Source organism: Crassostrea angulata, chromosome 2 (genome assembly GCF_025612915.1).
Source record: "Crassostrea angulata isolate pt1a10 chromosome 2, ASM2561291v2, whole genome shotgun sequence".
Taxonomy (NCBI): Eukaryota; Metazoa; Mollusca; class Bivalvia; order Ostreida; family Ostreidae; genus Magallana; species Magallana angulata.
In genome coordinates this window covers 27,722,724-27,748,703 of record NC_069112.1, presented here as the reverse complement: position 1 = coordinate 27,748,703, position 25,980 = coordinate 27,722,724, and the positions used below count along the sequence as shown (strand labels likewise).

At 32.7% G+C, this 25,980-nt stretch overlaps 1 protein-coding gene and 1 pseudogene across 1 annotated transcript in view; one reads left to right on the top strand and one right to left on the bottom strand.

Annotated features, from left to right (window-relative positions):
* LOC128171662 (xylosyltransferase sqv-6-like) overlaps window positions 1–25,980 on the top strand; it is a 38,845-nt gene that overhangs the window by 5,060 nt on the left and 7,805 nt on the right. The window lies entirely within an intron of this gene.
* On the bottom strand, window positions 9,973–19,114 carry LOC128171670 (uncharacterized; annotated as a pseudogene).

Here is a 25,980-nt window from a genome sequence, read left to right as displayed (position 1 = left end):
TTAAACGATGGCTATGCTTAATATATGTATAATAATAGACATTGCAGTAGTTTTACCCGTCAATTATGCCAAATTTCAATGAAGAAAAATACGTACAAAATTTGCTAACAAAACAAACGACATTAAAAGGTACCGCGTTATTTCGCCTCATGTTAAATTTCACCCCTGGCGACGAGACGGGAATGGTTGTATTACGACTTTGACATCGCTCTAAATAAAGGTCGAAATGATCAGAGAAATTACAAATAAACATGTGTACGTTTTGTTCGCTAATATTTCCAAAGTCTGCTTTCTTTACAATCGATGCATAGCATGCGGGTTGAATAACCCCAATCATTCGGGGGACGAAACCAAGCGGTTTCCTTTTCTAAACATTCCCGTGATGCATTTTGGTTTGTTTTTTCGTTTGCCCAAAGAGAAATTATTTTTATTTACTTTGAATATTTCTAACTTTGAAAGGAGACTGATTCTGCTGGTGTAAATAGGAGAAAGTCCATAACTTTCTGAGATAAATGATTTGTATGGAACAAATTTTGATACTGTAATTACAAAAAAAATGGGACCAAGCAGCTTTAAGAGTTCATTTCGTTTTTAAAGCCATTTTGTGAATACTGATTTCTTATTGAGAACTATTTGAATATCATAGCAATGTTTCTGAATTTCGATTAATTATAAAATGAACCATTGTATTAAACGGCATGTAATTTTTTTTGTTGATTTTTGCATATTTGTACCACCTTGACATTTTTACCACACTTTAATGTATAGAATTAACACTTAAATCCATACACATTATTGGTGAATGTTTCAATTCAGTAGGCAAAATTAACAATTTATTGTGTAAATCACACTCAGTAAATTGATAATACACATTGATTTGCAAAGGTCATACCTTAAATCTGGAAATTTTTACGTCGCTTATTTTTTCCAAATCCGAGTCATAAATCTACAGCTTAATTTCTAGATTTGAAATATTTGCGAATTGCAATCGGTCCTTAAAATAAAAAAGTACTCAAATATTAATTGTCGCACATATTTACATGCACAATGTTAGCTTATTTTAGAATATCGTATATTACCGCCGCCTTAACAAATACTGCAATTAGAAAGTCAATTTGATTCTTAGGTATTATCGTATGATCGTAGTCCGCTTTTTTTTATTTTAACCAACAAGCCTAACGAGTGGGAGTTAGGACGTGAAGTGAGGTGGGACATAAACACATATACGAGTCTTTTAATTCGTTCTCTAAAATCCTCAAAAAGGTGCTGCACGCTGAAAAAAGTTTAAAAAGATCAGAGTTTTTGTCTCCATAGAAGGTCAAGATCGCCCCCCCCCCCCCACTTTATTAACATATAATACAATGGTTCTGTCCTGGTTGCGGAAACGTGTGTTTTGTTTGCCCTATAATTATTGACGAATAGATATAAAAAATTGCAGTTTGCGTGGCATACTTTTTTTCCTTTATAAATTACCTGTGACGGAAGAAAATCTCCACTGAAAGCCCCAGGCTTAACATCGGTAATAATTAAACATGCAGTTATAAGTGATATTAGGGCTGTCTTTGTACATAGAATTAACTGGCATTTGGAAAGGGTATTTATTGAAAATGCCCTTAGAATGCCTTTAAAAAGACACTTTTTACTTACCTATTTTTTAAAGGGGCATGGACACGATTTTGGTCAAAACTTATTCTTCTGATTTTAAGTTTTACAATACACCAGAAAAGCATTTTTAATAGGCAATCGAAATTTCAGTGTCATTTGATGAGTTATAAGAGAGTTACAAAGTTTGAAATTTTTCGCTATGTAAACAAAGCGTTTGTTTACATTTTAAACGTTGACGTGGAAATATCAGATTTAAACCTAAAACGAATGTGTTAAACGTTAGGAACTATTTATCTATGCTTAGAACAAATAAAAAGACAGGCAAATAAGCTAAAAAAGATTGTTTACTGGTATATTGAACCTATGTTAACAAAACCAGGGCACGAGCCTTGTTTACATGACAAAGAATTGTGAGCCCTGTATCTTGCTTATACCTCTACGAATGACTCTAAAATGTTATTTGATCATTAGAAATGCATTTCTAAAGCATTGTAAATAATGAAAACATAAAAATAGAATTTGACCAAAATCGTTACCATGCCCCTTTAACGTTTAATTGCAGGTTTAGTCGTACCGATACCAAGACGTTTTACCAAATCCATTTGCTTCAAAATACGATAGCGCCCATTGCTGTTATTTTTATATCCCCCGCTCACCTTCAACCCTTTTCTCTATGAAGCAGTTTATACGACTGTTGATTAACTAAGGCATGCACTTTCTTGTCATTCTCTGTGTTTAAAAGTACTGATATTTCCTTTTCTTGAAAAGAAGTTTAAGGTAAACTAACTGATGCCAGTCAATTGAAGACATCGAATGTGAATTAATCTTTTTTCCACACACGGGTTATAAGGGGTAATTACCTGCTTATATTAACATGGTGTTTCAATAAATTATGCTTTCGGACACCTGTTTATGTACTTAGGGGCACTGTTTATATACTAAGGAATAGAGATCAGCCCTCGGCAAAATGTTTCTTTACATTTTTCTTAATATTGAATCATTTGTATGAATGAAAACATTTTGTTAATGCACAGCAGGCGCAAAAGTGCTTAAAATGTATCTACGGTAAAATCTTTCGACTTACCTTACATGTAAAGGTATCATGTAACCTTCAATCTGTAATGATAACACATTTACAAATAAATTGAAATAAACACCGAAATATGTGAATGTTTACACTAAAATATATACAATATACATTTCAATTTTTCCAATTTTCAATTTAATGTGTAACCTTTACATTCCAATGTGTAAAATTTGTTTAGGTTATTATCTGCTTATTGAGAGTATTACGTTTGTATTAAATCTCGGATTTATTTCCTAAATACGTATTAGCTAGCAACGATATTCGGTTTTCTTCTGTCCTCATAAACCAACGCTTTTGGTTACAGTCCCTGAAACGTTCTACTTTCCCACTCGAACGGTGAGCGAACGGTGAGCGCACGCTAAACGGAATTTGGTGAACACTAATAGACGATAAACGATGAGCGAACGCAAAGGGCAACCGGAGCGCAAAGTGAACGGTGAACGCACGATGAACGATAGGTTAACGCTTTGTAAACGCAAGATGAACGATTTATTCGGAGTGCCTCGGGGGTTATCCTTACATTGCATTTCGTCGGTAATCAGGAAAATACAGCTAACTAGAGACGAGCTCGTTGCAAGCAACGATTAGGTCTTCCGTCGTAGCTGCGTCATACTTGTGACGTAAAAAATTGATACCTGACCATGGTACAATATTAGATGTTTAAACACTGAGTAAAAGAAACAAAGTACTATACTACATGTATATAAGTAAATACAGATCTGTTAAAATTGTCTATAGTTTGATTCTCCGCATGTTTTTTTGGGGGGGGATGTGCATTTTATTTTGCAAAATTAACGCAAATTTCTTATTATATTTTTTTTTTCTAGACGCCAACTTTGATCCTGAATATCTCGCTCGTTTGTTCACAGATTGTTTTGAAATTTTCAGGACTGATAACATGCCGCATGATGTTGTCGGTGCATATTTTAGTTGAGGAAAATCCCTATCCGGTTTTGAGTTATTCCCCTTTTAGTAAAATTTAACGACTTCTTTCGTCCAGGGGGTTTAGCTTTAACGATGACTGGCAGAGTCTCAAAAATGGGCTGGTTTGGAAGCTAATACATTGAAATTGTGCTTGACATATTTTATTTATTATTTAAATGGAAATAAAAGGGGTGGTATGGTTGTTGAAACAAAGGTAAGAAAAAAATCAAAAAATAAATCGCGTATTTTCCGTGTTAGTTTTCTACCTGATAAAAATTTGTTGTTTTTAAAATCATCTTTACGATGATATACTATTATCATCGTCGAGATGATTTTAAAAAGTGAACTTAATATTCGTATACGATAATATTTTAATCCACTGCCGCTAGTTTTAAGTTACGGTTATTAGGGATATTAATTATGACTTGCCCCGCGTTTCACGTTTTTTACTTGCAAAACGTCTACACACGAAAATACCAAACAACCTTCACCAGCAGCTATAAATTATTTATTCCATACACAATTCTAAAGAGGTAATTAAATAACTTTTATAAAAGCTTTATACTTGTACTCGCTACCTTCCATGGAAAAAAGTAGCATGGAAAAAATGTTGTTCAATGTTCATCAAATACGCTGTAGCCTTAGCAATCGAAAATAATTAACAAACTGCATATTGATAGATTGACATCAACAAACATTCAGACCCACATGTGGTTTTATTTACAAGTTCTATAAAATGTAGACTCAATAGCTGAATTCTTTACCGTTTTCCGTCTGGGTTATTTTGAATCACGTGTGTACGCTATGTGTACAGATAGATTAGTAGCCAGTAGATAAACACTTTAAGTGTTTAATTTTTAAAAGAAATTGTGTACATGCAGAGCAATGCAATGCTAGGGCAAATAAATTCGAACAATGTATATGGTGAGGCCGGTCGGACTGATCCTGGTTCTGCTTGTTCTACAAATAGCGAATGTAAGACGAAGTATTGGGGTGTTATATTTATATATATATATATATATATATATATATATATATATATATATATATATATATATATATATATATAAATCTGATTTAGGCATTGAGGAGACCATACCCTAAAATGTAGTTTAGGGAGACAATATACAAAATTTTTATATGTGCATATTTTTTATTGCAAAAAGTCATTTAGAGGTCTTCAAGATTCAAATAACTTTACATGTGTTTTAATTTTTCAATATATCTTGTCCTTAAAAAATACAGCAAAAATGGTCTCCTTTATATTTTGTTACTCTCTCATAAGGCTTAAGGAGACCGTGCATATATTTTCATATATATTTTTTATGGCTTAAGTAGACCATTCTTTTTTCCCATAATTTTCATGATTTGCAAGTGCTCTATCATTTTTTATCGCCACGCAACATAGAATTAAGATATAATGCAAGGTCACTGTGTACATGTGCATGTATATGTAAGCTTTGTTAATATCTCACATAGTTGATGGTGATGGCAATAATCTCACATCTGTTTTAATTTTTCATTACTATTAGCCCTCAAAAATATACTATATTGTCCCTCTAATATTTTGCTACTGTCTTATGCGGCTATGGGATACCGATAATACATTTTTATTAATATTACTTAATTAGGGTTTAGGTAGACCATTCTTTTTTTTTAACCATAACATTCGTGATTTGCAAGCCCTTTAATTTTCACTGTCCGGTTTTTTTTTTCGCATGTCACGAAATTTGCGAAAATGGGGAAAATATACAGCATTTTAAATTTGCGTCCCTACTGAAGATTATCTTCTCAATTCAATCCATTCTACATGTATCCTAATGTGTTTTAGAATTTCACATTAATAAATGAAAAAAAAAAACATTTCAAGTTCATGAACAAACTTTACTAATCATCAAAACTAATTTCAAATAGATTTCATTTATAATTTATGGACCAGGGTGTAAACATTAGTTCAAATTTGAAAGTTTAAACAATTAATCATTTCAAATTTATTAATAGAGCAATCATTTCCATTCAAAATTCAGTGTACATAACATGTCCATTATTTTGGTGAACTTGCAGTTCAATTACAACAGTTTTATTTTTTTCTGTGCAACAAAATCATGTATGTAAGGATCTGTAAATTTATGAAATCAAAATATTCATAATCTATTTTCAACCTTCATATTTCAAATTTCATACATTTCAAGAAAATAACGCTTTTAAAATTGATTTACTTAATATTCTTCATAATTCATATATAACAATAAAAAAAGGTGATCAAAGATCACGTATTGAATGAACCATTCATTAATAAATGTTAATGAATAACATTGATAATAAGTACACATGTAAGAAATTGACAAAGTTTAAAAGTTACTCTGGGAGCAAAAATGACTGATCAAATGCATGGCAAACAAAATATTAAAGGAGGAACAGGATTATGCAGCTAAAAAAAATTCAAAATTTTCAAACATAAAGACATTAGGATGTCGTCTGCAATACATATCACGTTTAGGGGCCACTTTCTTGCCTTATAAGAAACAAAGGTAATCACAGATTACAAAGCACCGAGACGAGGCATCACCTGTATAAAGCATCACCTTTATGAGACCACCTTTATCATATTACCTGAAAATCATAGTTAATGATCTTGGATATCTATGGATACTGTTTCGAAACAATATCATATTACTATATCATATGTTAAAAAATTGGATAATAATCATATGTTCATTTCATATATTAATATAAGATACACACATATAATAATAAAAATAAAATACTGTAATAAATAATGATGCAATATGATATTGTAATATATGATATGACATAGTGTCATGTTAAATACATTATTGCATTTGATCACATAATACAATATCATAATATATGATACAATGTCATATCACATAATACATCACAATTTTGTAACACATTATATTATATTGTATACTTAAGTATGATATTGTAGGATATTATATCATAGTTGATACATAATATGATATTGTATCATAAGATACAATATAACTTGATTCAACATTGTATCAAATCATATGATACAATATCATGTGATACAGTAATATATTATATAATACAATATCACTTTATACAATATCGTATCATATGTTACAATATTATATATTCCAATATCAAATAATACTATTTCATGTGATAAAATAATATATTATATAAACCAATATCATTTTATACAATATCATATCATGTGATAAGATATTATATATTACAATACAAATATTGTATCATATTATACCATATTAAATATGGCAATATAATATGAAACAATAGCATGTGATAAAATAGTATATAATACATTATCATTTTATACAACATTGCATCATAATAAAAAATACTTTACATTACAATATAATGATACAATATCATATCATTATGCACAAAAATATTGATACAATATCCTACTAACTTTTTATAATATAATATATGATATAACATTGTATCATATAAAACAATAGTGTATCAAATCTGACAATACTATATCATATGAATCATGTTATATCATTTAACAACAAACACATCTATCAATCAGGTTAGAGTGAGGTAGGATATTTTTTTTAAACATCCTTGATAATAGAGATCAGGATCTGAAACTGAAGCAACCTCTATGATTCATTTATATTATAGTTAAATTAACTATGCAAGCTATTGTCTATAAATCATGTGACCTGTTCCAAAATAACTAAACCTCATCCAGCATCCAAAACCTATGACTCAGATTCGGCATTCAAGCCTGCCAGATGCATCAGTATCATAAGACGCATCATCAATTCAAGTTTGGTTAAGTTAGGACCAGTCATTACTAAGATATATTTTTAGCATCCTTGATTATGAAGATCAGGCTCTGCATCTGAAGCTACCTTTGCAATTCATTTATATTATAGTTAAATCAACTATGCAAGTTTGAAATAGAACTAAATAAATTTAATATATGACCTGTTCCAAAAAACATAACCTCATCCAGCATCCGAAACCTATGGCTAAGATTCAGCATACAAGCCTTTCAGGTGCATCAGTATCTTAAGATGCATCATCCATGCAAGTTTGGATCAGTAGTAATTTAGAAATTGCTATCAAAGGCCACCTGCACCAAAAACTTTAACCTGTTCCAAAAACCTTAACCTCCAGCATCTAAAATTCATTGCCCAGATTCAGCATCCAAGTTTTTCAAGTTCATAAAAAGGTCCAGATGCATCATCCATGCAAGTTTGGTGAAGATAGGACAAGAAATAACTAAGATAAAGGACCTGCAACAAAAACTTTTATTAGGTCCGGACGCCAACGCCAGCAGTATAGCATAAGTTCCCCCGAACTTCGTCTCGGTGAGCTAAAAATAAATTATCATACATGCCCTACGTCTTGTTGTTACATTACAGTTACATTATATGTAAAATGATGAGATTCATGTTTGCTTTTTCATTGATTTCATTTCATTTAATTTTTTAAATGTCCTAAGTCTTGTTGTTTTTCTCTCGTTGAAGATTTTAGATCTAATCTTCAAAAATTTGGTCCTCTCATCAAGCCGTTCCAATGAATACATTTCATGTTTTTCCAAAAACTCCTGGATTTCTCTTTTACCTTGAAAAGATTTTAAAAATAATATGAACAATCAGAATTATTATATTGTTACATATTCATGTAAAAAGGATAATACCTATGTATAGATTCAAGGCATACCATACTCTGTATGGTTTTTGCTTCCACTACTTCTTGCTGAATATTTTGATTTTCATAAATACATTCATGCTCGAACTACATTCATCCACTTATATGTCAAGATTATCTGTTTTGAAATGCCCCCTCTACCGCTTAAGGCTTCAATACACAACCCAAAATAGAAAGCCTATAGGGATTTTGCATTGCATCGGCCATGAAATAGCCTGGATGACATAATTGAAAAATTGTATGAGGTATTTCAAGTGGGTTCCGAATGGTGAAAAGATGTAAACATTTCACATTATAAATCTCCATGAGAAATTTGTTTCTATTCCTGTAACGGTCACCTGAGTAGCATATAACCCATACACAAAGTTGTCGAGGAGTCTCATATATGCATTTAATTAATTAGGTTTTATTCTGGAGTAGAAAAATTATAAATTAGTAATGACGGCCACCTCCCTGCCTGAAATCTTTCAAAAAGAACTGTGAAACCTACAATTTTGGCAAAAAACTTAAAAGATCGGGTCTACAAAATCATGAATTCAGTTTCCTTTCAGGTGTGTGGGAGTAAAAAGGATAATTTTTTAACATTATATGCAATAACACCTATACATCCATTTTGGCCCTGCCCTAGAGTTAGAACCCATACTCCAGGGGACATGAAAATTAAAATTTCAGTAGAGGACTTCCTGGTAAACATAATTATAGGTCAGTTTTTTATACAGATGTGTGAGAATAGAGAAGAAAATGTTATAACATTATATGCATTAACACTATATTGCCTCCCCCCTCATGTCCTGAACCCCTGACCCAGGGGCCATGAATTTTACAATTTAGGTAGAGGAGTTAGTGGACATCGTAACCATGTATTCAGTTTTTTGCCCACATGTGTGGGAGTAGAGAAGAAGATTTTTTAAGATTTAAAACATTTTACTATATGGCCATATTGGCCCCACCCTAGAGCCTGAACCCCTGACCCGGGGGTCATAGATTTCACAATTTTGGTAGAGGGCTTCATGGACTTTATAACCAGATATATATATATATTTATATAGGAGTAGAAAAGAAGATGTTCTAAGATTTAATACATTTTTACTATATGACCATATTGGCCCCACCCTAGAGCCTGAACCACTGACCCAGGGGTCATGAATTTCACAATATGGACATCATAATCATGCATTTAGTTTTAACAAATATATATGGGGTAGAGAAGAAGATTTTCTAAGATTAAATACATATATACTACATGTATATGGCCATACTGGCCCCATTCTAGAGCCTGAACCCCTGACCCAGGGGCCATGAATTTCACAATTTATGTAGAGGGCTTCATGGACATTATAACTATGCAACCAGTTTTTTTCTAACATGTGTGGGAATAGAGAAGAATATTTTTTAAAATTTGGCTCTTTTCTTGCAAATTTGGCCCCACATGTGGCGCCCCGGGGGTAGTAGAGCCATGAATTTTACAATTTAGATTCCTCTCACCATAGAGATGCCTCACATCAAAAATGGTAATAATCAGCCCTGTAGTTTTTAAGAAGAAGTTAAAAATGTAAAATTGTTAAGGCACGATGCTCGATAACAGACGAAAACGGATTGCAATAAACTCAGGTGACCTAAATATTGCTAATTCATCAAATTGTGGATAGATAGACCAAGCAACAAACATATATCACCTGAGCTGCTTTTAGTCTTCTTGGCTGCAACTGGGCTTGCAAGAACTTTAGTTCCATTATCATCTTCGATCTCAAAGAAGCACTCTGTAATAACAATATCATGAATATCTTACTTTGCAAATACTAAGGACAGGCATGCATAAAACTTAATGAAAAGAGCAAACATTATGGATGGGTTTTAATTATTAAACGATGCAAATCAATGTACCATTGTCATCTTAAAGAAAGAAAGAAAATTATTGAGAAAAGTTTCTATCATTTCAATAATATGACTTCTATTACCCCCCCCCCCCCCACCACTACCACACACAGATTCACACAAATAAAAAAAAAAGACTGATCACCTTGTGGTGTAACATCCGATGCATTTGCATTTCCACTCTCGCACGGTTTGGACATCAAATCTTCTTCAGTCACATGTGATTCAGGTGCTGTACTTGGACCTTTAGGATTGTGCACATGTAACTCCGACACTCACCCTTTTAGATAAAATTTCAAAAATGTATACAAATACAAAAATTATTTAATGAAGAAAAAAGAAAAAGAAATACATACACAGTGATTTACCACACTAAAGCACTGCCCATATGCAATTGTGGGGGTATTTTACCCAGTTTAAGCTTAAGTGTAAATTTTCCCTTACACGTAAATAATCCCTTTTACAGTATTGAAAGTGGTACTCAGCAAATGTTATTAAACACTTTACATTTTCATTACTATCTGAACATTTCTTGAAAGTCAAATGGAATTGTGCACTACAGCCTCTGTCACAAGTCACAAGGAAATAACTCCATCTATACATTGTCATTCAAAAGCCAGAAGCCTAACACCTAGCTGCAATAATGTAGCCCTCTCCTGTTTTTTTTTTTTTTTTGGGGGGGGGGGGAGGGGGGGGGGAGTAAACATCAGTTATAAAAAATCGGAGAGGGCTACATTGTTGCAGCTACATATGTATGACTATCCTATTATCAAACAAGAAAAACATTCACAAAATAGATTGAAACAAACCTATCAAGTTGACTTCTTTCATCACAGGAACTGAGAGAGGGAAAACAATGGTATGGAACTGCAAAAGATCAAAGAATCGTTATTGCATAAATAAAGTTTAAAACAAGAAATCTTTTAAAGAAACAGTTGCCCCTTTTGTGGCTTTATCAATCTTAAAATGATTACTTTCTTTCACAAGTCAAAATTAATTATTCTTACTAGACTTTGACCCGTGCGTGCACGGGTTGACATTGCATATGATATCGGACATTCACTACATCGACGCACCGTATTGTTTACAATTACAGAACCAAGCTTTAAGCCTACAATAATGCTATTAATTTCACTACACTCTGCTTAGTTATAATAATCTGACAGGAATGCCTCCCATATACCCGTAATGTAGCAGAAAATTGCAGAATCGCTCCGAATCGATTTTTGAGAAAAATAATGAAGTTGTATTGAAAATAACAGTCAAATTATTCATAACAAACCATTCTGAGGCTGTTAATACTTTTCATCTAAATATTTAATTCATATTATTGAAGGAATCAACACTTTTTTGCTCGCTTCAAAATTACACACCATGTTGATATTCGGATCTCTTGGGATTTTACTCTAACACAGTGTATTTATATTTAGGAATATTATTACATATAGGAGAATTTATTACATCCATTACATTCCCCTCATATCATGGAAATCAAATGCATTATCACAGCATTAGGGAGACCAGACAAACATGTTAATTGTTATACATAATAACGTTGCAACTTTGATTCTAATTCATTTACTTTGTTCAAAATGCTCACTGTTTTCTCTGAGGTTCAAGATGTCCTGTTTTTCCATTGCATTGCGGCTAGCTCTCAATAAATCTGTGGTGGACTCTGTATAAAAGTACTAATATATTGTATTGTAAATACAAGCTTCAACATTTACTTTTTAAATCATTGCAAATTTTATTCCTTATGACTAATTAAAATAAATATTACAAATATATTACCGGTACATCCATTACATTCCACTCATATCATGGAAATCAAATACATTATCCCAGCATTAAGGAGACCAAGCCCCAGGATCACATAATAACATTGCAACATTTAGTTTAATTCATTTACCTTGTTCAAAATACTCAGTGTTTTCTCTGTGGGTCAAGATGTCCCGTTTTCCCATTGTGTTGCGGCTAGATCTCAATGAATTTGGGGTGGACTCTGTAAAAAGTACCAATATATTGTATTGCAATTTCAAGTCTCTAAGTTTACTTCTTTATTTCATTGCTAAGTTTATTCCTAATGATTAATAAAAATAAATATAACAAATATATTACATCCATTACACTCCACTAATATCATGGAAATCTAATGCATTATCACAGCATTAGGGAGACCAGACAAACAATTTTATTATACTTTCATGTTAAATGTTAAATACTGAAATCTGATTGTTTTAGACGCAGTTGGTAATCCGTTCTATTACCCTCAGCGTTAGCAACACACTTGGCAATTGGTAACACAACGAACTGTTACATGCGCTTAAATTATGAGCGTACGGTTTGTCGTAGAATTTACTTCATTTCTAAATAAAAGCAGTAAAATTTTCTTTAGAAATAAGACATTCAGTAAAATAAAATGAATAGTGCCTGTTTGGGAGGGTATCTATTGAAATTGACACCCCTCGAAAACCACTGCTTTACCTTCGGGTCAAGCTGTCCTGTTTTTCCATTGTGTTGCAGCTAGATCTCAATGAAACTGGGGTAGGCTCTGTAAAAAAGTACCAATATATTGTATCATAAATACATGCTTCTAAGTTTACTTCTTTATCTCTTTGCAAAACGTATTCCTAATGACTTATACATGTACTTATAAGTATAACAAATATATTACATCCATTACATTCCACTCATATCATGGAAATCAAATGCATTATCACAGCATTAGGGAGACCAAGCCCCAAGATCACTAGCAATCTTAGACTTGAGTAGTAAATTGTACACTGCCAGTGGCGTAGCTACCATGTATGCTTATATGCCTGAGCATGCACATCATTTGGGGGAAAAATCAGTAAAAAAATAAATAAAGAAAAAAAAATATAAAAAAAGAATTCAAGTATTAAGGTCCATACTTAGTTATTCCATCAGCCCGTTTCCGTCACTCGGTCCTACTTTATCCGAAATCAATGCTAAACAAAGACGTATTAAACACCAAATATAGCCACACAATATGGTCTTAAAGTACCATATTAAAGAAACAGTACACAATGCATGTACCTAAAAAGGCAACTATTTATTTTGCAGTTGAACTTAGTTTTACACATTTTAAATTACCCCGATAGAATATCACAGCTTTATTGAGATATTCATTACCATAAACTATGTGAAAATGAACTTAAGAATAAAAGCTTTGAGTGGGTCAAAGGCAAATGTCAAAAAAAAATTCTTCTTTAACTTTTAATAAGTTTTGTGATTTTATTTTATGCCTAAACTATAGCCAAAACAATTTTAACTGCCTAAAAATAGGCTTAAATAGTAAGCATTCCTTTCAATTTCTGCTTTAATTTTTGGTGTTAAAAATCGTCAGAATCCATGAGCTTCCAGGGGCTTTCGCCCCCTGGGCTTTGTCCTGGACCCACTGGTGGCCTCATGGTGGCCCCAACACCCCCTGCCATTTTAAGCATGCACATCGTTTCAGGTCTAGCTACCCAACTGACTGTATGAATGTTTCTTGCTTAAAAACATAATAACATTGCAACATTGAATTTAATTCATTTACCTGCTTCAAAATGCTCACTGTTTTCTCTGAGGGTCAAGATGCCCTGTTTTTCCATTGTGTTGCGGCTAGCTCTCAATGAATTTGGGGTGGACTCTGTAAAAATACCAATATATTGTATTGTAAATACAAGCTTCTACGTTTACTTTTTTAAATCATTGCAAATTTTATTCCTAATGATTAAACAAAATAAATATAACTGTTACAAATATATTACATCCAGTACATGCCACTCATATCATGTAAATCTAATGCATTATCACAGCATTAGGGAGACCAGATCAACATGTAGATTGTTATACACAACTACATTTCAAAGTATATCTAGTTAATATAAATGGATTTACTTTAGTCTGAATTAAAATGACTGGGCTCTCAGCCTCTTGTTCTTTCAGGTATTTTTTGCAAAGTGAAAATGGACTGCAGATGCAAAATTATTCTTTAAATAATAACATTACCCAAAACCTTCTTATTTTCATCTGATTCAGAATCAGAACTTGGCGAGTAGTTTGATACACTAAATGGGTCAGAATCCACATCAGAGGGAACTGAAAGAAATTAAAACAATATAGACAATTTTCTTCCATAAACATTCATCAATTATTAGTTTACCACATTTGGTAATTGATGTTTCTTTTTTATAAATCTGACAACAGACCACTGACTAAATCAAACTTTTCAGCCATGGTACAAAAACAAGACTGTACCAATATTCAGTGAAAAAATGAATTCCAATTCAGATTGATGCTTAAATTAACTAACCTACCAAATCTGATAATTCTATGTAAATGTATATTTTTCAAGAAGTACATTCTGTAAACAATTTGCAAAATATACATATTTACTACAGAAACAGATTTTGTAATTTATCTAACAAAAAACAATTTTGTTCTGCAAAGGAGACTCTCCACATTAGTGACAGATTCACAATGCACACTGACTTATATTAATAGCTTTTTGTTGGCATGGATGTTAGCGCGAGTGGGTCATGATGTGGGAAGAAGTTGGGGTGACTGGAGAAAACCCACGTGTCCAAGCAGGCGACCAATGTACCCTATCATATACAACAACTGTCGATCATGGGGATTAAACTTGGGTCGCAGTGGTGATAAGCAGGTGCATTGTCCACTGCACAACTGGACACCTCTTTCAAGCTTTTAATTTAATCGTGCTTGATAATGAAAACAAAATAAATCTATTCAGGTCAGCACAAGAACCGTATATAATGTTAAAATTGAAAGAAAATCAAACAACTATAAACAAAATAAAGTGAAATAAAACCTAACAAAACCATTACCAAAATCAAAAGGATCACAGCCTTTTCTGAAATCAATCAAAACTAGTACCGGTAAAAACATGTACATGAACAGGATCAATGATCAGTTGAAAAGATTGTCGATTTATCATAATCGATTTTAGATTTTATAATCAATTATACTCAGTCTGGGTTTATTACTTTAATATTATACCTATCATTTTGTTTTCTAATCTGTATTGAATGAAATGAAAACTGTTGTGAGCTGGGGGTTTTCTTCAATCTCAAAAGATGTGTAACATTCTACCTAATAAAAATACAGCAAAAGTCTTATAAGCTTTTAAAAGGAAGTGAAAATAGCACTTATATATTTTAGATTATACATAGCATAAAATTTAGTGCCCCATATTATTGAATTTAATATAATTTGTTACCGATTCGATTATTGACCGATCATCAGATGGCAAGAGACAACCAATTCTGCTGATTAATTGATCACGATTTTTAACCTATTTAACAACACTAACAGAAGTTTTAGGCTTGTTTTTCAATAAAAACATATAAATTATCTATTCTGATACTTTTTAAATTCTTGAGAAAAACCTATTTTTTTAGATTAGTTTCATACAAATCAATGTACGAAAAAATGCAAAAACAAAACCAAAGCCAGATAACAAGATATCCAAAGCCTGATTGTAAATCACTAAACTCTGTCTCTTAATAATTATTTTTTGTGTATAATTAATCCAACCATTTTCCTACCTTGCTGCGCCACCGCAAGCTTTTCCCATCACAACCATAGTCATATACATGAAGTATCTCTTCCCGAACCACAATGTCTCTCTTAGCAAACAATCATAGGTATTCCATTAAACTCAGAGTTTATGGTGGAGTTTGCATCGTTCTTGACATCATTTACAAACTGGCAGATACATGTATGGTTGTTCACTCCTGACAGCATCAATACTACAGTGTGCATAAAATTAAAAAAGAAATCAAACCTTAAATAAGAAGCATATAATTACTGGTATTTTGGCTTGACTTAATTAGAATTGTTTATAGTTATTTCTAGAAACATTACTGCCATACATAAATGTTAAAATATTACATTTAGCTGCAGGTCTGTATCTCCTGGTCTGAAAAAAAAATTTGGATAAACGTTGCTTCAATTTTTTTTTTCACATCAGGAGCTACATACCTCCAGCTTCATGTAAATATGTATAAATCGTATTACCAAAGTTCTTTTCCATTATATTTATAGATAAATATTTTGTTTTCTGTGCTTGTCTTCAATCTCTCCTCCCCATCCTGTCCTTTTAATGTTTCTCCTGCAGGAGAAAATCTCCACTGACATGACTGGTTGTGCTAATAACTCCAAAACCTACATTAAAACCACAAGCACCTGTGTGAAAGCATTGTTTATATGCAAAGAAAACTTTTGGATTCATAAACATCTACATTAAGCCCCATTCACAATTGGCGTACGAGCACTTTACAACTCTTTGCGATCGGAATGTTTTAGATTCGCACGAGCTCTCTCATATATTGCATGAGGTCTCGCATTTGTTGCATGCGTTTTAGTGCTTGCATCAAGTCTCCTTAAAAATTGTGGACATGCACACTATTCAGACGCGACTGAATGCGATCCAAATCATCGCAGTGCAATGCACGAACAATATATAGTACGAACATTTTACAACATTTTGTATACTCGCAAGAGTGCAGGTGCATGATTTTTAAAGGTCATAAGATGAATCACTGCTGTAGAGAGAGAGAGAGAGAGAGAGAGAGAGAGAGAGAGAGAGAGTTGAATGTGATAATAGTCTACCATATAACATATGTGCATGTTCTAGTGAGAACATACATTAAATTGGTAAACAACAAAATATTTACAAGCATCCACCATTTCTAATGCCATCATGTATGAAACATGTCATGTTATTCTAATAAATCAACAATTACAGGGGGAAGGGCGCCCCGGGTGCGCATAAACATTAACATTAATACAAGTATCAAAAAGTAGTTTTAAAAGTGTTGCTACATTGGTCATGCTTCTGGATTGAATGTTCTTGAGAGCACATTGTGCACAACGCTGTGTAATCAAGACATACATGTTTTGCCTGGTCAACAGATCACACTCAGCCCAACGGGAATCTGCAGACACATTGTTTACATTATTATTAATCATCAAAAGCCAAAAATTTTACAAACCTGATAATATCCGAAAAGCCAAACGAGAGTGATACTATGATGTCACATTTGTAAATGTGGGTCACAATTGTAAATGTGGGGTGAGCATCCCGGTTGTAAACATGGAGGCCTGACTATCTTACCTATAATAAGTCAATTCGTACATAGAATAGTCGGCTATCTTTCCACTATACAAGTGAAAAAGTGCAAATGATCTTAATTAGCTTTTAATTCATTTAGGTAACAAGGGGTACATGTACATATATCTACATTACGTACATAATTAATTTAAAACAATATTACTGGTACATATAACTGTAATATAGAACATTCTTCATGTCGATCTATTTACATAAAGCGACATTCTTCGGTTAACTTTTCTGTCCATTTTCAATAAACTAGCTATATAATTACAGGGATTTTTCAGCCTTTTTTTATTTTGAAAATGCCAATTTTTTTGGAATTGGGAAAATTGTATCGACAATTTCACACAGTTGGGAGAAATCATATGTTGCATACATCATGATTTCTGAATTTATTATCATAATGGAAAATCAAAGAGCTAGACTTTAATTGAATAGAATCTAATTAACTTCACAATATAGATATATGTATAATATTCCTATATTTAGTTATTAGAACAAGTCTTTTTCCCTGAAATAAACACCTTCAACACTGGTCATAAAAGTATTACATTATTAAGAATTTATCAAAATCCCCTTTTAAATTGAGAATGTATTTTTCTGTTTGAAATATTTCATAACATTTACCTTTTACTTTTATATCAGTCTAGTGTGTGTAAAAAAAAAAACATGTACCATTTACAGTGCTGTACTGTATACCACAAAATAACGATGTTTTAGAAAAACAGAGGAAAATCGGATTAAAAGTTGGCGATGTTTACAGCGTGTTTGGAAACTTTTATGACTGCAGTTTTGCTAAATGGGTTTAATCATTTGTTAATACTGAACATTTATGGGCATTCTGGTTATTTTACGAGGTATTTTTTGATAAGAAATAAACATAAGAACTATTTACCAGTTGGGGAAAAATACTGCTATACTAATTGGGATCATAATTTGGACAGCTGCTGAAGTGAACTTATTTCCAATTGGGAATGGGGACGACTTTTGCTCTGGAGAAGGTACTGATAAATCCTTGAATTACATATTACATCAAACGTACAGTGGAAATGAAAATCATGCTTTTATTGTTAACTTCGTTTCGAATGTCCTCGAAGACTAATTAACATTTGGTGTAAAATAGTCAAGTTGCACACATTATCGCCCTATTTTATTTGAATATTTTTTAAAAAAACTTCATAAAAACATTACTTTGTTCAATTGTAGTAGGATTATCAAAAGTACTTACCATAAAATGGCTTTGATTCCTAAAAGGCAACACGCTGGCGTTAAAAGGTCCATTGTTTTAACCCGAGACGTTCCGAGAGTACTCGGAACAAATGGCGGAGAGCACTTGCCAAATGTTCAAACATGGTCAAGAAATTAACGACTTTTTTTCTAGTTAGGCTTTATACATAAAAAGTGAAAAAGTATTTTGAAAACAAGTTCATTTAGAATAATTAAAGGCTAAAAAAATTATATATGTTAGATTTTTTGCAATATTGCAAGTTTTCGTTGGTCTCCTAAATGCAGAAAAATAGTCATTGCTAATTATACGATGGAGGCAGATTGAATTCCTTTTTACGAAAAAATATAGACAAAAGGCAACTATTGGATGTCAAATAATAGACACAATGATGCATTTTAGGCAAAGACACACCGTTCATTCATTTAAAGATAAGCCAATTACATTTTAGACAAGGTCAAAATAATACGGAGACCAAAATATGTCTCCCTAATCTACTGGTCTCCCTAATAAAGATAAAATAATACAATCGGTCTACCAAATGCATAAGTCAGGTATATATATATATATATATATATATATATATATATATATATATATATATATATATATATATATATATATATATTGCTTTCTTAAAAGCTTGCATTACTCAACAAAGTATTTTATTGGAATCATTCTTAGTTACCTTAGCTGCATATATGTACCGCTCGGTCTGTATCCCGGAAAAACTGAATACCATCCGAAATTTTTCATACAATGGCTACAGACTTGCATTACCTTTAAAAATACATTTTAGAATTTGCTTCTGTTTATATATTCATTAAAAAGACGCACAGATTCAAATGGTAATATGTCGTTTGATATTGGATTTATGACGTCTATTTAAATTTATATTGTTTTCATTATAATTATGTCATTATTTCAAGCTTGTGGGTGGAATGAAATCAGTTTCACATGTTATATGACATAAAGATGCGCCCTCCCCAGTTTTTCTCACTTTTCACTTTTTCTCGCAGCAACTATTTTTTTTTAAATTTACATAAAAAAATTGAATTATCATGGAGTTGCCGCCCCCCCCCCCCCCCCCCCCCCCCCCCCCCCCCATTTTGGTAGCATGTTAAAAAAAAGTGGTATGGAAATCATGAAATTAGGAGTGAAATTTTGAAAATTTTGGAAAATTCGAAATTCTTTTTTTTTTTTTTTTTTGGCTTGTCAAGATTTGCTGGATGAGTTTGCCCCCCCCCCCCCCTAAAAAAACGATGCTACGTGCCTGAAAATTACTCATTTCTTTATTCCCCTCTTTAATAAACAAAAAACAAACAACAAACAAATCCGATACAGATAAATATAATTACATGTATCAAAAATAAACTTTATTGATTTAAAAAATGATTCTTTGAGACAAACAAATTGACATAATCAATAAGAGTTTGTAAATCTCTAACTGCAGGTCTGTAGCTTTTAGTCTGAAAAAGAATCGGATGGACGACTTAGGACCCAGATCGTCCATCCGAATTTCTTGAAATTTGCCATTTCTTTCGTACGCGGACGTAATACTCGCCGAGACTAAATGTTTTGTATTTTAAGTTTTAACTGCTTTGAAAGGTAATATTGGTTTTCTGATATTATGAACATGAATAATTAAATAAAAATGGTAAAAATTACAGTTAAATTACCGGCATCGGTCTTCTATAAGCGCGGATGTAGAAGGGGAAGGGTTCCAGACCCCCCCCCCCCCCCCCCAGCGAAATTTCTTACAATTACGTGTACATTATAACCTTACTAAATATGTCCCGGACATCCCTTGGCAAACTCAAATAACCGTCAGACTTTTCAACCCCCACCCCGGAAAATTTTTCTGATCCGCGCATGTTCACCCTCCTCGAAATACAAAATTATTCTTCAAAACCCCCTGTAGAACTTCCAGGATCTCCGCATATATACTAAAAAGTTCATTGGCGCTTGCGTTAGATAAAAATGCGTGTAAAACGTTTGCCAATGGTCTTTTTACCTTCGTACCGGGCATAACCACAGTCCCACTCTGTGAATAAAATACGGCGAATCAACCTAGAGACAACGTGTTAAGATCTGTTTTTGCTTCTAAACATGTACACCCCTGCGAATGTTATTGTCATTCAAATTTTAGACCACGTGGTTTTATTTGACCCTTTCAGTTTCGCAGTAAGAATCGTGCCTCGTGTTTATAGTCTATGTTTGAAATCTATGTACATGTACTTGTTGTCAAATATAAATTCTAGACGTGTATTGATTTTAAACTATTTTCATTAATTGGTGGATAAAATTTGTAGAAATAAATGTGACAATACAAAAATAGTTTTTTGTTCTGTTGTTGCAACAATTAACATGCGTAGTAGAGATCCCCCCTAGGAATTAATTTTCGATCCGCGCCTGACCTAGTAATAACATCAATAGTGAAAGAGACCCTACTATTTTCTGCAGAATGTTCCTTGAAAATGGCTCGATATACTAAGTGTTTATGCAAAACATTCACCCATTAATTTTTTAAAACATAGTGTTGCACACCACAAGCATCAAACATGGCTCTGATTTTGTTTAGCAACCCAATGTTTATATTTTCAACCACTGTACACGTGGTTGAACCAGAACGATAACTCTGTTCTGAATATCATCGTTAAATTTAAATAACCGCTAGATGGTGAAATAAGACATACATCTTAAACGATTTTGATGTTTTTACATAAATCAAAGTAGGATATCATATGAAAATTGACCAGTACTTACGTATTTTGAGAATATTATCCGAACACTTTTACTTCCGCTCGAAATTTCACAGGAACTAAACAAATCTCTGTAAAGTCTTGTGAATTTTCATTCGAGCACCTCTGGATTTATTACATACTTAGCAACGATAAAGAAAACATTCCGAACACATTCGCAGGGGTGATGTAGTATCATCGTGCAAAATTCACTGTACAATTAATTTTTTTTTTTACTTTACTTGTAAAATTCAACATTTGTTTCGTAATTTTTTCTCACAGTTTATTTCTTACAAAGTTACTTTTTTATTTAGTGATTGACACTTGTCAGACTCTATATGTGATTTCAAAGAGAAAGAGTGTCATGTCTCAAGGACTGTTAATCTCTTAAAACAACATTGTGTAATTATCAAATTTGCATTTCTTGAACATCAAATCATTGTTAAGATTCTTATATATAGTTATGTACAATTGTCAATGCGCAGTCTGGAATACGGCGGCCAGCACCGGCCACGTCCGACTCTCCCAGAGTCTTGAGTCCGGAGGCCACTACACTATTATCCGACTTGTTTGTAACATGTCTGTCTGTTAAATTGTTATAATGTTGCCATCGTTGAGTCTCGTCCAATAAATGGGGAATCCTGCATCAATTACCTGTTTATTTCTCTGGAACTGTATACTGGTGAATCTTCGGGGATACGGCAAACCTATCCTACGTTTTAGCTTACGGCCCACAGCGCGCCACAACCTTATACACTTTACGCCAACATTCCCTCACCCGGTTCGTACTGCACACAATCGATGCAGATACAGACGAATTCTCTAGCACCGTAAAATCTACGCGGTCACAGTAGTATAATACTTTGTTTCTCAGTGTTTATAATCTAATATTGTACTATGGTCAGCTATCAATTTTTTGTATTACGTCACAAGTATGACGCAGCTACGACGGAAGACCTAATCGTTGCTTGCAACGAGGTCGTCTCTAGTTTGTTTAATCATCGTAATTTACAGTACTTAATAGAGACAGAAAATGGACGCCGATTATATTCACACAGTTGGTATGCCCGGTATGAAGGTAAAAAGACTAAACATTTTACACGCAATTTTTATCGAACGCAAACGCCAATAAATCTTTTAGTATATATATATATATATGCGGAGATCCTGAAAATTTTACAGGGGGTTTTGAAGAATAATTTTGTTTTTCGAGGAAGGGGAGCATGCGCGGATCAGAAAATTTTTCCGGGGGTGGTGGTTGAGGGTCTGCCGGATATTTGAGTTTGCCAGGGGATGTCATAGGAATACTTTTAGTGATTTTAAATGTACTTGTAATTGAGAGAAATATTGCGGGGGTGGGGTCTGGAACCCTCCCCCTTCCCTTCTACATCCGCGCATGGGGAAGACCGATGCCGTTCATTATACTGTAATTTTAACCATTTATTAAATAAATCATTTTCAAAATTATCGGAATCCCAATATTACTTTTAAACGCAGTTACAACTTAAAATACGAACCATTTAGTCTCGATGAGTATTAGGCTAACATGCGCCCGGGTACGAAAAAAAATGGCAATATTCAAGAAATGCAGACTAAGAGCTACAGAACTGCAGTAAGAGATTGTAAAAACTCTTATTGATTATGTCATTTTTTTTTTGTCTCAAAGAATGAGTTTTAGCATTTCATAATTTAATGGTCTAATTAAAATTTTGTACGAAGTTTCAAGATACTACTCTTTATTGCTTTATCCGAAATATTGCATGGAAAAAAAGATTTACATCGCATTTTTTTAATTTACAAAAGGATATGCAAAATGAACGTATATTAACCTCTAACAAACAAGCATAAAGAGAGACTGATAACTAATTTCTTTCTTTTTTTACACCAAAATAAATTCAAGAAAAAAATCAAAATACTTTTTTTTAATATGCGTTAATGAAAACGTTGTTCACAGGGAGTTCTGTGTCGTGCAAGCACTTACCTAATAGATTGTTTCACGAGTCTACAACGATGACAAATTTGAAAAGGCAATATTGTAGGTGAAAGATGAATGTGTAGTTTGTTTTTTAGAATTATTTTTGATAATTATATTTATCTGGATCATTTTTGTTTGTATTGTTTATTGAAAAGGGTAATAAAAAAAGTTAGTAATTTAGGATTTGAAGTCAAGCATATATTTTTATATTATCTTTGACTTAAAGCATGTTGGAAAAAAGTATTGTATCAAGCAGTTATTATGCGCAGTTCATGCATTCCTCTAAAGTTTTTGATAATAAGATGTATCAGTTACTACACATACTTACTTTCGGAGAAAAACATTTTCAAAGTGATGATATCGGTTACTTATAGTTAACAGTTAAGTTACTGCTTGTCTTCTGCCACATGCAAGCACGTGTGTAATCCTGATTTAAAAATGGGTATTATGGCCGGGGGGGGGGGGGGGGGGGGGTCGTCGCGACAAGATTGTGTACTAGCGTACTAGAATGTATATTGTTAATAAATAATTTATGTTCAATGATTTAAAAAAAAAACAAAATCATAATATAAATTTATAATAACATGCAGTCTGGAAAGTTAGCATGAAGAACTAAAATGCCAGAGAGTTTTGTTTTCTCTATCTGCTGGACGATTACATTAATTTCGTCTTAAATCAATGGGGTGTAAAGATGCCCGCCTAGTAAATACACATGTTCACACGTCAACCGATTAAAGATGTATTTTGGATTTATAAATCGTTCTAAAACATTCGATCTGATCAATATATTTTTGTTCAAAATTCAAAACTTTGAACGATTGAAATGGTTTTTATACCTACCCCGACGCTCACGGAAGAATCCATTCTGCGTGACCAATGGAAATTTCATTTACAAGACTCCGCGCTAGAATGTCTCATTCATTAATTTTTATCGCAGTTATAGTGGACGAGTCTAAAATAGAAACTTTTGAGATACATCATACAATGTTAACATGTTCCGTAAATGCAATTTAATTTTCGTCTAATTTCTAATTCTGAGGGTCCTTTTGATCAATGCTTGCAAACTGACGGAAAAGCCTTGAATATTGTTATCTTTATGACATTTAACATGTGAAACTGTTTTTATTCCACCCACAAGCTTGAAATAATAATATAATATTAATGAAAACAATATAAATAGACGTAATAATACCATATCAAACGACATATTACCACTTGAATCTGCGCGTCTTTTTGATTAAATTATGAACATCGGCAAATTCTAAAATGTATTTTTAAAGGTAATGTTAGCTGCAAGTCTGTTGCCCTTGTATAAAAAAAATCGGATGGTAGTCAATTTTTACGGACCGAGAACTACATATACGCAGCTAAGGTAACTAATAATGCTTCCGATGAAAAACTTTGTTTAGTAATGCAAGCTTTTAAGAAGACTTTTTGTTTAAAAAATAACACCCCAATTGCATTCACTATTTGTAGAACAAGCAGAACCAGATCGAGTTCGACCCTCACTTTGTACATTGTTCGAATTAAATAGCTCTAGCATTGCATTGCTTTGCATATACACACTATCTTTTAAAAATTCAACACTTAAAGTGTAGATCTATAGGGCTATTAATCTATATGTACACATAGCGTACACATATAATTCAAAATACCCCAAACGGAAAACGGTAAAGAATTCAGTCATTGAGTCTACATTTTAAAATTTGTAAAAAAAAATTGCAGATCTGAATGTTTGTTAATGTGTCAATCTATCAATATACAGTTTGTTAATTATTGTCGATTGCTAAGGCTACAAAGTATTTTATGAACATTGGTCAACATTTTTTCCATGCATTTTTTTTCAAAGCGAGTACAATTATAAAGCACAATTTATTTATTTACCTCTTTACAAATGTGTATGTAATAAAAAAAATTCAAAATTTCTGCTGAATGTTGTTTGATATTTTCGTTTGTAGATGCTTTGCGAATAAAAAACGCGAAATGCGAGGCAAGTCATAATTAATATCCCTAAAAACCGTTATTTAAAATAGGAGGCTTTGGATTCAAATATTATCAGAACTGTTCTATCGGAAGCAATTCAATGTTCGTTTAAATTGCCAGCGTACATGTTTCATGTCAGTAATACATATTATGCCTAATATGACGGCTGTGTATTGTAGAAAAGTGTAGTTTAATTACCATGCATTGGAACCATTTTATTAACACATCTCCCAGTACTGAAACAATTCAAGATGGTTCGTTACAGTAAAACAAGGGGTGTTAAACATGTGAACGTCCAGCTCTACAAGCACATGCACTATCGTCTAGGCGATGGCCTGAATACAGCTAGCGACTCTGCTATCGATCGGTTACCTGAGTCTCGTAATGCATCTAAATATAGAGAGGGGCACATTTTTGAAACAAACAACAAAAATAAGGTCAAAGAAGTTCATCTTTATGAAATGCAAATGAACATGTGAATAAAAATGATTTGGGAATTTTATGTGGAATCATCTTTACACGCTGCATGTATCAGTTAGTGCATAACAAGAACCTCTTTTATAACTTCCCAAACGTGCACACCCCCGCTAAAATTGACCGAACTGACAAAATATTTCTCTGCAAATACTGACTTTAAATTACGTAACCATCAAATTGAATACTACGGAAGGATTTGGAATTAATTTCTTTACAACTTTGCTTCAATAATGCATTAGAACTATTTATTCTTTTACAAGGTAT